A 10,313-nucleotide genomic window follows, 5' to 3' on the forward strand; every position below is an offset into this window, starting at 1 on the left:
TCTCTGTTTACCGCACGGTATAAATGTCTAGTCATTGATCAGAGATTAATAATGAGAAAGCTGTGACTATAGAGAGGCTGTCCAGTATGGGGAGAGATTTGTCTCAAAGATAATCACAAATACGTAGATCCACAAAGTTTAAGAAGGTGTCCTATTTTTATTTCCTCCTATTTGTCATACTTGAGGTGCAGTCTGAATAGTTTATTGGTTTGGTGTCTGACTCAGTGTATAAACTTGTAATTCTGACCACACCATCATTTATTTGGCCAAACTGGTGCACTGGGGACCTATGCCATTTTACTCTGTGTTATATAAAATATAGCATCACATACATCAAGAGAAGTGTTATCAAAAACATTGTTACTCATAAAAATCCATTAAAATTATGATAAAATATTTTTGTTGTACAATGATCATCAGGAGACAAGTGAAGACTGCAGTGATTGTGACGTTATTAGATATTCTTGTGTCAGTAAATGGAATGAATCTTCAGCAGAAACTTCTTTACTTCTCCCTAGTGGATGGTAGGTCTCGAGACACGTGTGGATCAGCAGCTCTGTGTGTGTGTGGATTTGAGCAAAGCTGCGTTACGTTTGTCTGAAAAACTCAATTCACACGTGGGCCGATCCACAAACGCACTTTGCTTGATCCACAAGCACAATTGAAGATTTATATATGATAATTCATGATGGATACACACACATAAATGAGAAAACACTTGTGGATCTGAAAATCTAAGTGCATGCACTTCCCGTGCGAGCTGCTCACCTGCACCGGGTGTAGCTACAGTGTTGGATGTGACATCCAACAGTGTCACACAGCACCGCTGCTCCTTCTCTTCATTTGAATTCAATGTTTAGTACTGAGTTCAACAAACTATTCTTCAAACACTCACTTCTACTAAATTACATATTATTTAATTGTGAGTTACAGCATCTTCTTTTAATAAACGCTGACAGCTGTTAAAAAACTCATCAAACTCTCATGATCAGTGTGTGATCACATGCTTCAGTTTGTTTTCTATAATATATTGACTAAATAACGCCATCTAGCTAACCTGAGACAGCCCAAGTCTTCTGAAAAACCTTGTCGTATGTCAGTCTTGACTTCCTTTTATTGGACAATCTCAGGAGGAGATCAGTGTGTGATCCAGTGAAATCACATTCCCTGCATAATTTCCTAATCACCTGAAACTATTAAAATGATTATTTCCGTATTTTTCAATGTGTGTCTGATAGGCCCTAAAACCCTGTTGTTTTGGTTTGAACACTACACGTGTTCACATGACCTCAAGGTCAGCAGCAGAGGGGAGTCGGCTTCCCTGTGATGCTAAATCATGCTTGTAACAAACATCTCTGGAGACCAAGGAGGGTCCAGTCATGAAGGTAGACAGTTAGACAGACAAAGGCCGACATGGATAGAGAAAAGAGAGACTCAACATGTGGGCTTAGTTTACTAAACTTTGCTTATGAATAAACTTCATAAAAATAGTATTACTCTTGTCATCTGTCCTTGGAGCTGTTCACAAAGAAGGTAGAGAAAACCCTACAAAATGTGGTGCTGCGTGATCTGGATTGGCTGACTCAGATTATATTTTGACGTCAAGATGCAACCAACAGTGAACCAGAGGCTTACTGAACTGGAGACAACAATGCAAAAACTAAAACCAAAAGAGGTAACTAGACATTGTGGAAAGGAAACCACTGCAGGGTTGCTGGAAGTAATTTTGAACAGGGGGTGCAGTGAAATGTTTTATTTATTTTTTGACAAAAAAAAACTATGAGCCTATAGACCTATTTCACTACTGTATTGTCATATACACTTCAGTGCACACGGCCAGGGTCTGTAACGCACAGACATCATCAGTGGTGGGGATGTCTGCAGAAACTTCCTGTTGATAGATAGATGAGACAGCCTTGGATAGCTGGCTTTGGGAACCAAAAGAAGATAAACAATGATCCATTGCAATAGCCTTGTGTCCCGAGTCTCTGTGCAATCCGGGAACTCATCTTCTCCAAGTTGGTTTCAATACCGCGTAAACAATCGAAAAGCAGCTACTGCTTGCTTTTGCTCCTTTCATGGACCATTTTCTTTCATTTCCACCACAAATTTTCAGTTGGATTGAGATCTGGACTATTTGCAGGTCGTGACATAAAAAGCTTTCTTTGAAGACAGAGACAAATAGGGTCACAGTTTTTGCTCTATGGCAAGATGCATTATCATCTTGATAAATAATGTCATCATCCCCAAACATTCTTTCAATAGAAGGAATAAGAAAAGTGTCCAAAATGTCAAAATAAACCATCTCCCTCGTGCCTTTACCTGACATACAGCCCCATATCATCAATGACTGTGGAGATTTACATGTTTTCTTCAGACAGTCATATTCATAAATCTCATTGGAACGGCACCAAACAAAAGTTCCAGCATCATCACCTTACCCAATGCAGATTCCAGATTTATCACTAAATATGACTTTCATCTGGTCATCCACAGTCCAGCTTTTCCTTAGCCCATTGTAACCTTGTTATTTTCTGTTTAGGTGTTAATGATGGCTTTCATTTACATTTTCTATAAGTGAATCCCATTCCCTTTAGGTGGTTTCTTAAAGTTCGGTCTGCTTATTTGTTTTGCTGTGAATTTTCTGTTTTCAAGAGATGTTGCTTTAAGCTTTCTGTCTTGATGCTTTGATGTCTTCCGTGGTCTACCAGAATGCTTGCCTTTTACAACCTTCCCATGTTGTTTGTACTTGGTCCAGTTTTTAGACACAGCTGACTGTGAACAACCAACATCTTTTGCAACATTCCGTGATGATTTACCTTCTTTAGGAAGTTTAACAATCCTCTCCTTTGTTTCAACTGACATCTTGTGTTGGAGCCATGATTCATGCCAATCTGCTTTGTGCAACAGCTCTCCAAGGTGTGAGCACTCCTTTTTAACTGCAGACTAATGAGCAGATTTAATGTGATGTAGGTGTTAGTTTTGGAAATGGACACTTACAGGGTGATTACATATTTTTTTTCTTCAGAACTGAGCTATTCTATAATTGTTTCCCTCTGCTTGATCTAAGAAAGCAATTGTTATTGACTCCCACATTTTTTTTCTTCTTGATTTCTTTTAGTGTTTCTAACCTGTTAGAACGTTGTCATTTTAAATGACTTCAGTTTTGTGGCATGTCTGTGATCTACTTATTTTCTACAAAATGAAATAACTGAATGAACATCATCCAAGACTGGTGATTCCATCATTTTTGCCAGGGGTTGTATAGACCCCTTCATGGCCCACGTCACGAGTGACGTCACAACTCTAGCTGGAGGCAAAAACAGGAAACGCCGCTGGCTAAAGACTGTGGAGGCAAGTAATGTTACAGATTTAGAATGTCGTCTTGTTGTGTGTTTGGGTACCAGAATAGGAGGAATAACGTTAGTGGACGTAAATTAAAGTTAGGGATGGGAATTGATAAGAATTTAGTGATTTCGATTCAATTATTGATACTGCTTATTGATTCGATTCCTTACTGATTCTCCTATCGATTCTCATTGGGTGAGGGAAATAAATAATACAAATGGATTTGTTTGCTTTAACTCTTTATTTTATTATCTTTGTCTCTTTAATTTCCTGCAGTAATATCAGCTCTCTTTTAATCCACCAGGTATAGATTGTTTTCAAAGCGCAATATAAAATTGATGAATAATAATAATAATTATTATTATTATTATTATTATTATTATTATTATTACAACATATGACACATTTTGGCTACAAACATTTGAGAATATTTACAGCGCTTCTTTTGAACTTGATCCAAAACGAATTCACACATAAAACAACAAAACAAATAATACTGTAAAAAAGAACATATTAACCAAAAGTACAGCTGCACTTATTGTTATGTATTTAAATGATAAAGCTTTAGTTTATTCTTTGTTTATATTTCTATAAATGGACTTTGAGAGATTCTGTCCCCTAATTGTTACATGTGATGTCATCAGCCATGTGTGTGTGTGTGTGTGCGTGTGTGTGTGTGTGTGTGTGCGTGCGTGCGTGTGTGTGTGTGCACGTGCGTGTGCGTGAACCAGCACCAGTCCGTCTCCCGTGTCTGATTACTTGTTATGAGGACATAAATTGGCGATGTGGTGTGTGTTCTTGCTGAAGTTTGTTGTTTTCGGAAGAAAAGTCCGTGCAAGAAGCAACTTTAGAGCGAGTGTACAGAACCCGGAAGTGACGAGCGTAGCAACAGATGCTACAAACACAGCACGGAGGACAACACAGCTGCAGGTGGAGGAACAACTATATGGTGGAAGGAGCTTCACTTGGTGCTAGCATAAACACAATACACAGGACCTGGAGGAGTTTATCGTTACGTATTTGAGACGCAAGAGGAACCAATAAGCGGAGTTGAAATACAAGCAAACAAACAATTCCTAGGAATTGGATTACTGGGAACCGGTTCCCAGAAAGAACTGGTTTTCGATTCTCATCCCTACTTGTGCCCTGAAAAAACTAAGACAATTGTGGTTTTGCCTCCAGGCTAAGCCCCGCCCAACAAAATACATCACAATGTTTACAAACAATCAAAGGGTCTATAGTGTTTCACGCCCTTGCAGCCTCACACACTGATCACTTTTCCAGGTACACTCAGTTAAGTCAATGAGGCTCAGGGTTTAGGGAGGAGATTGAGATTCTATTATTATCTCTCTCATATTTGGACCTCAGGTGTGGCCTTTAATCAAGCCTCCCTCACTATTTAGCTGATTGTTTGGTCACAGAGTGGTTGAGGCATCATTGTCATATCATGTCCTTCTACCTTCCTATTGCATTTCCCCTGCCTCTCTGGCCCTTCCCCCTTTGCTTGCCTTCATTTTGTAATGTGTGCTTGGAGTTTTGGGTTTCCTTAAATGGACGATTACTATATATGCCCACTCCTCTGTATCTGGGTCCTCAAACACACGCCTCAACTATGATACAGTCTCATTTAAAGAACATCAGTGAACACGTAATTACTACAATTAAAACCAGTAAATTTGACACATAAAAGCTACAAGAAAGCCCATCAAAATAAGTGAAAGGAGTGTTACAGACTACATATTTTTGCTAATTTGAAGAGACACCAAACTCATGTATGATTAGTGTGTATGATGATGCAAGTAAGAAGGTTTACTCACCTGCCACTTTTTCTGTGCCAAGATTAATTTTCATTTGAATTCAGTTCTTGCAATCTCATATAAACCTCCTCGACAGGTGGTGATGGATGATTTTTGACTATAAGCAGCATTATCAGTCGTTGCTGATAAGCTTCTAGTATAGTACAAGATAAGCAGGATTAGCATACGGTAGTTGAATAAACAAGAAGACAGCATTTGTCAGTGTCTGCTCTCAGACAGCTGCCTGTAACTGGACTTGTCTTATTGCATTTTTTAGCCTTTTAACGCGGAGAGGCAGTCTCATATTGTAATTGTAACACACATGATACTAAGATTAATAAGCAAGCATAAGTAAAGTAATAGCGAAATAAGTATACAGGTATAGTTTTGGACTTGTAAATCAGAAGACTAAGTACAACTCAAGGAGAGAGGATCAGAAACTGAATAAACAGCTTTTAAAGGTGCCATGTATTATGTGAACAGACAAAAGACATCAAACATTAACCATTCAGTGCATATGTACAGTGTCAAGTATAACTATAAAGTTCCTGAGCACCCTGTTCTAAATCAAAATGTAGAACAAACAAATTATTCAAGATGATAATACTAATAAAAATAAGTCAAATAATAATTCCTTGGATCTGTGATGCTCCAATGTTCGAATTGTCCATTTCATTCACACATAAAATAACAGTACATCAACACAGGCAGGGATTTAGAGTCCAGAGGTAGGTTATGTGTGTGTGAGAGCAAAAGCTCATGTGCTACAAAAGCTTCCGACCCCCTGGATTAAGCAGGAGGTGGGGTTCCATGCTGGAACACTCCGTGAGTTACAGGTTCTCCTGGATACAGTGAGATAAATGCCTTTCCATAGCTCACCATCAATGACCTGGCCTGTGCAGAGAACACAATTCCTTAAATAGTTCAGGTTGTATTATAAATGAATTACATTCTATATACTAGTCAAATATTGTATTTCATGATTCTCAGATTATTAAATTATCATAAATATGATTAAGTATTTAAATTAATCATCTAAATAAATAAAATATTAGCATACATTCAATATAAATATCATAAAAGCAGCTTGCATGTTTTGCTAAAAACACACCACAACAAGCATTAATGATAACTCTGATCCACATTGAACATGATTACTAATATAACTTGTGATTACAATCCATGACAACATGATTGAAAGGAAAATGAGAAGGTTGGCATAAACAAGTGATCACTATAGGACCGACTGATGCCAATGCTAAGCACTGACTTACAGCTTTGCTCCGTTTCACATATCGTGTGGCGTGATCACGGTGGTCGGTGTTTGGCAGTCGGCTCCTATGAGTTATTGCTTAATTAGATCACTTTTGTGATTTGTCACAACAGTTTTATCATTAACTGAAGTTAACCTACCTGTAGCAACAACATCCACAGCGTCTCTTGCGTGTGCCCGCCTCTTCCAGGTAGTGCAAGATATGGACTTTCTAATTGGTCAACACCCGTGTTACATAATCATTGCACCTCAGCACCAGTATTATAGTAGATTTACTTAAGCACTGTACTTAAGTACAATTTTTAAGTATCTGTACTTTACTTTAGTATCATTTTTGGCAAATACTTTGAAAGACAAATATTGTACTTTTTACTTCACTACATTTCTACAAATGCTCTTGCTACTGTGGAATGATCGAGGGAAGTCTTTCTCAGTTTAACTCTGCTTTATTAATAGTTCTCTCATACACAGCTTCCAGCATCAACAATAAGAAATGCAGGCTTATTACCATATCTGCTGTAAAACACATCAGCTAAGCATCACTGCCGTGAAACTAAAATTAACCTTCCCTTACGTGGGCTTCATATAACTATTAAATGACTGTTACAATATATTTTTTCTCTGTCAGCTCATACATTTTTTTTTTTAAATATTTTTGTTCGTACCTTTAAACCTGCAGTTTATATAATAGTTAGACACTCCACACTCCCCCCTCAATTTATCCCATCTGTTATATCTCTTTCTCTGACTTGGTATGTAGGGCAGACTGTGCACGGACGGACTGAAAGCGGATTGCTCGCAATCCGCCGCACATACCGAGTTAGAGGGACCTCTGTGTATTCTGTTCCTCCCAAACACGTCTGTGCCTTTATTCTGTTGCTTCCTTACCTCAGTCTTCCTTTTTCCTGTTGCTTTGTCGTGTAACCGCTGTGCCAAGACTGCAATGAAGACTTCTGCTGGAATGTCGGCCATTGCACTTTTACTACTCTCAGATCGTGAACACGCATAGACTTTTGACGAGCAGCCCAAGCAGCCAATAACAACGGCCAAAACAGCTCATAGATTGCTCTGTTGTTAAAAAGATCTCTGATTGGCTGAAGTACAGTGTCATGTCCCTGGATTACTGAAGCTGATTTACAGGGCCAGGAGAAGGAGAAGAGATTCACTGTCCACTCAGAACAGTTTGGATTACAATATGCCCAAAGATGATTATGGATTTTTTTACCAAATTATGCCCCCAAAAAAGTACATACTGCAGCTTTAATACGTCAAGCTCTAAGATAGGCAGGTCAAGTGCAAAAACGGTTTGTTGCTTCGGCAATACAGAGCCTGAGAAAGATACTCCACCTGTGCATCTGCTTCAGCAAAACAACTACAGTATTATATCAATTCTGATTTCTTTTTGCTCAGATTCGATTTTTTGTTTGTCCGTTCACATTACTATTTAAACTGTGACCTGTATCGGATTCCAGTGTGAACAGTTTGCGGCTCCAATCTGACCCACATGCACATTGACGCGTTTGTCTCAAAGTTTTTGTGCAGAGAAGCCAGAGAATGAAAGAGCAGGTGCAGAGGAGAACGATGATAAAGAAAAAGAGAGACACATATTTTGTTTTGGCTTTTTGTGGTGCCGATTTGCTCTTAAACACAGATCATTTATGATATGAACCTTCAAGCTTTGACCCAAACCCAACAGAGCAAAAATGAAACCGACAGGTCCGACAGACATTAGGAACCCGACAGTTAAAACCTATTATTTTCCTCATACAAATGGAATATTTACGCTTGTTTCAGTGGTAAGCATTGCCTTTAATAACAAACAACTGTTAATGTCACAGAACAGATCAGCGAATGTCAAACACACAGGTGCACAGTGCACGCATGTGAGACAGTGAATCTATTTGCATAATTCATGTATCAAATATAAGGATAATCCATGTTCTTGTGCAGAAAAAGGATTGATTCAACAGTGGATGCTTCAAGCCTATCCCATTCTGCCCTGTCCCTCTCTAGTTCATGGTGAGCAGAGGATAGCACTCTCTTTTTTTTTTTTTTGTTACTAATGACGCGAACGTATCAAATGTGCATTAAATCCGCCTTAACCGTTCACACTGAGGATTGAAAAAGATCAGATCTGTATCTGATTCAGGACCACATATGAAAGTGGCCTAAATCTGTTCTGGAAAAAATCAAATTTGGGCCAGATGTGTGTTCACACTGCTTATAAAAAAAAGTCAGATTTGGGCCACGTTTGTCTGTGAAATACTTTTTAGTGGAGATGGACTCATCTTTAGCTCAAGAAGAAGAACAAAGTGATTCACACAACTTTGGAAATAATCTCAGTTGAATAAGGACTTCTTACATTTGAATAATTATCTGTTTTATCAGGGATAAAGCTTACATTATGGTAGACTATGCTTTAAACATTAAGTAATGAATGATGTTTTTTTGTATTTTTTTTAGATGAGTGCATTGAATGGCCTTTTTTCATTCATTATTCAGTTCTACCACTATTGGGTACCTTTTGCATTGCATTAATAAACATGTCACGTTTTTTTAATTGCACTTATGATGATGACATTTATGTTTAATATTTTTACTTTCAGTAAATTTATACACAAATATTTCAGTACTTTCACTTAAGTGATATTTTGAAGTAGCTACTTTTACTTGGAGGAGTTTTTGACAGGGAATATATGTACTTTCACTCAAGTAAAAAAAGGTGATTACTTTGTCCACCTCTGCTGAACACACTATAGATCAGTGAAGACAAGTGAGATTTGTACAAAATAGCTGCATATATGCATAGATAAATTCTAAAGCCTAAATCATCCGTCCAAATAGAAGCAAATCTACAAATCCATTATTTCAGAGACTTATGTAGTGTTTAATATGCTTAGTATGAATGTGGTGGGCATGTGAGTGCTGGTGGTAGTAGAAGGGCAGCCTCACTTCTATCAGTCTGCCGCATCGCAGCTGTGGCTACAATAGTAGCTTACCACCACTGTGAGTGGAGTGAAAGAATAGTGCAATGTGTCTATGAAAGGAGCTTTATATAAAATCAAATTTATTATTAGGGCGCCAAGCCCTACTTGGCACGTAGAGTCTTCAGTTAGACCTGATCTAAAGTTCAGCCAATAATTTTGCTCGAGCAAAATATGCGCAAATTATTAACGAGAAAAGTGAGTCACTAGGTGGCGCTATAATTGGTGCAAATGCATTTTGGCCTGTAACTTTCACATTTTAAATCACATCTTCCAAAACTTCATATCCACCTGTTCACTGCAATTGGCACGTTGGCCTGTGTCCTGATGCTCGCCTCAAGCCGTCATCCTTCGTGACGTACTTCCAAGGGCTCCGCAAAACCTGGGGGCCGAGTCGCGTGGGAAGGCTCGGCCCCCTTTCATAACTGTTTGCAGTTCTAGTTATTATTATTAATACTCTTATTAGCATTACCTTTTGAACTTCTTATATATAAAATAAAGTCAATGTATATGTATTGTAATGTTGAGGATGAAGATATACACTAAAGCACAATGACATTAATGATTAAGCATAATTACTATGATCACTTCATCTGTAAGGCAAGTATGGAGTTAAACAAATAAAAACACTATGATGACCTAATTGAATGTTTAAAGAGTAAGTACAGCCCTGCCTTCTGCTGACCTGCCACAAGGTGGAAAATTTAAAAAAAGGTCTTGATTATGGGCGTTACTGCAGTAGCAGTAAAACACGCCCGCTCTGATAGCCGGTCAACGCTGTGGGCAGAAGTGTCTGTACACACACAAATAGCATAAGCTGCAATTTGTCACTACAACCACAGGCACACACAATCTCAATCATTTACATATTTCTCTTTGCAAAAAAAGTTTCCTCTCAAACTTATATGAACA

This window comes from Gouania willdenowi, chromosome 22, assembly GCF_900634775.1.
Source record: "Gouania willdenowi chromosome 22, fGouWil2.1, whole genome shotgun sequence".
NCBI lineage: Eukaryota > Metazoa > Chordata > Actinopteri > Blenniiformes > Gobiesocidae > Gouania > Gouania willdenowi.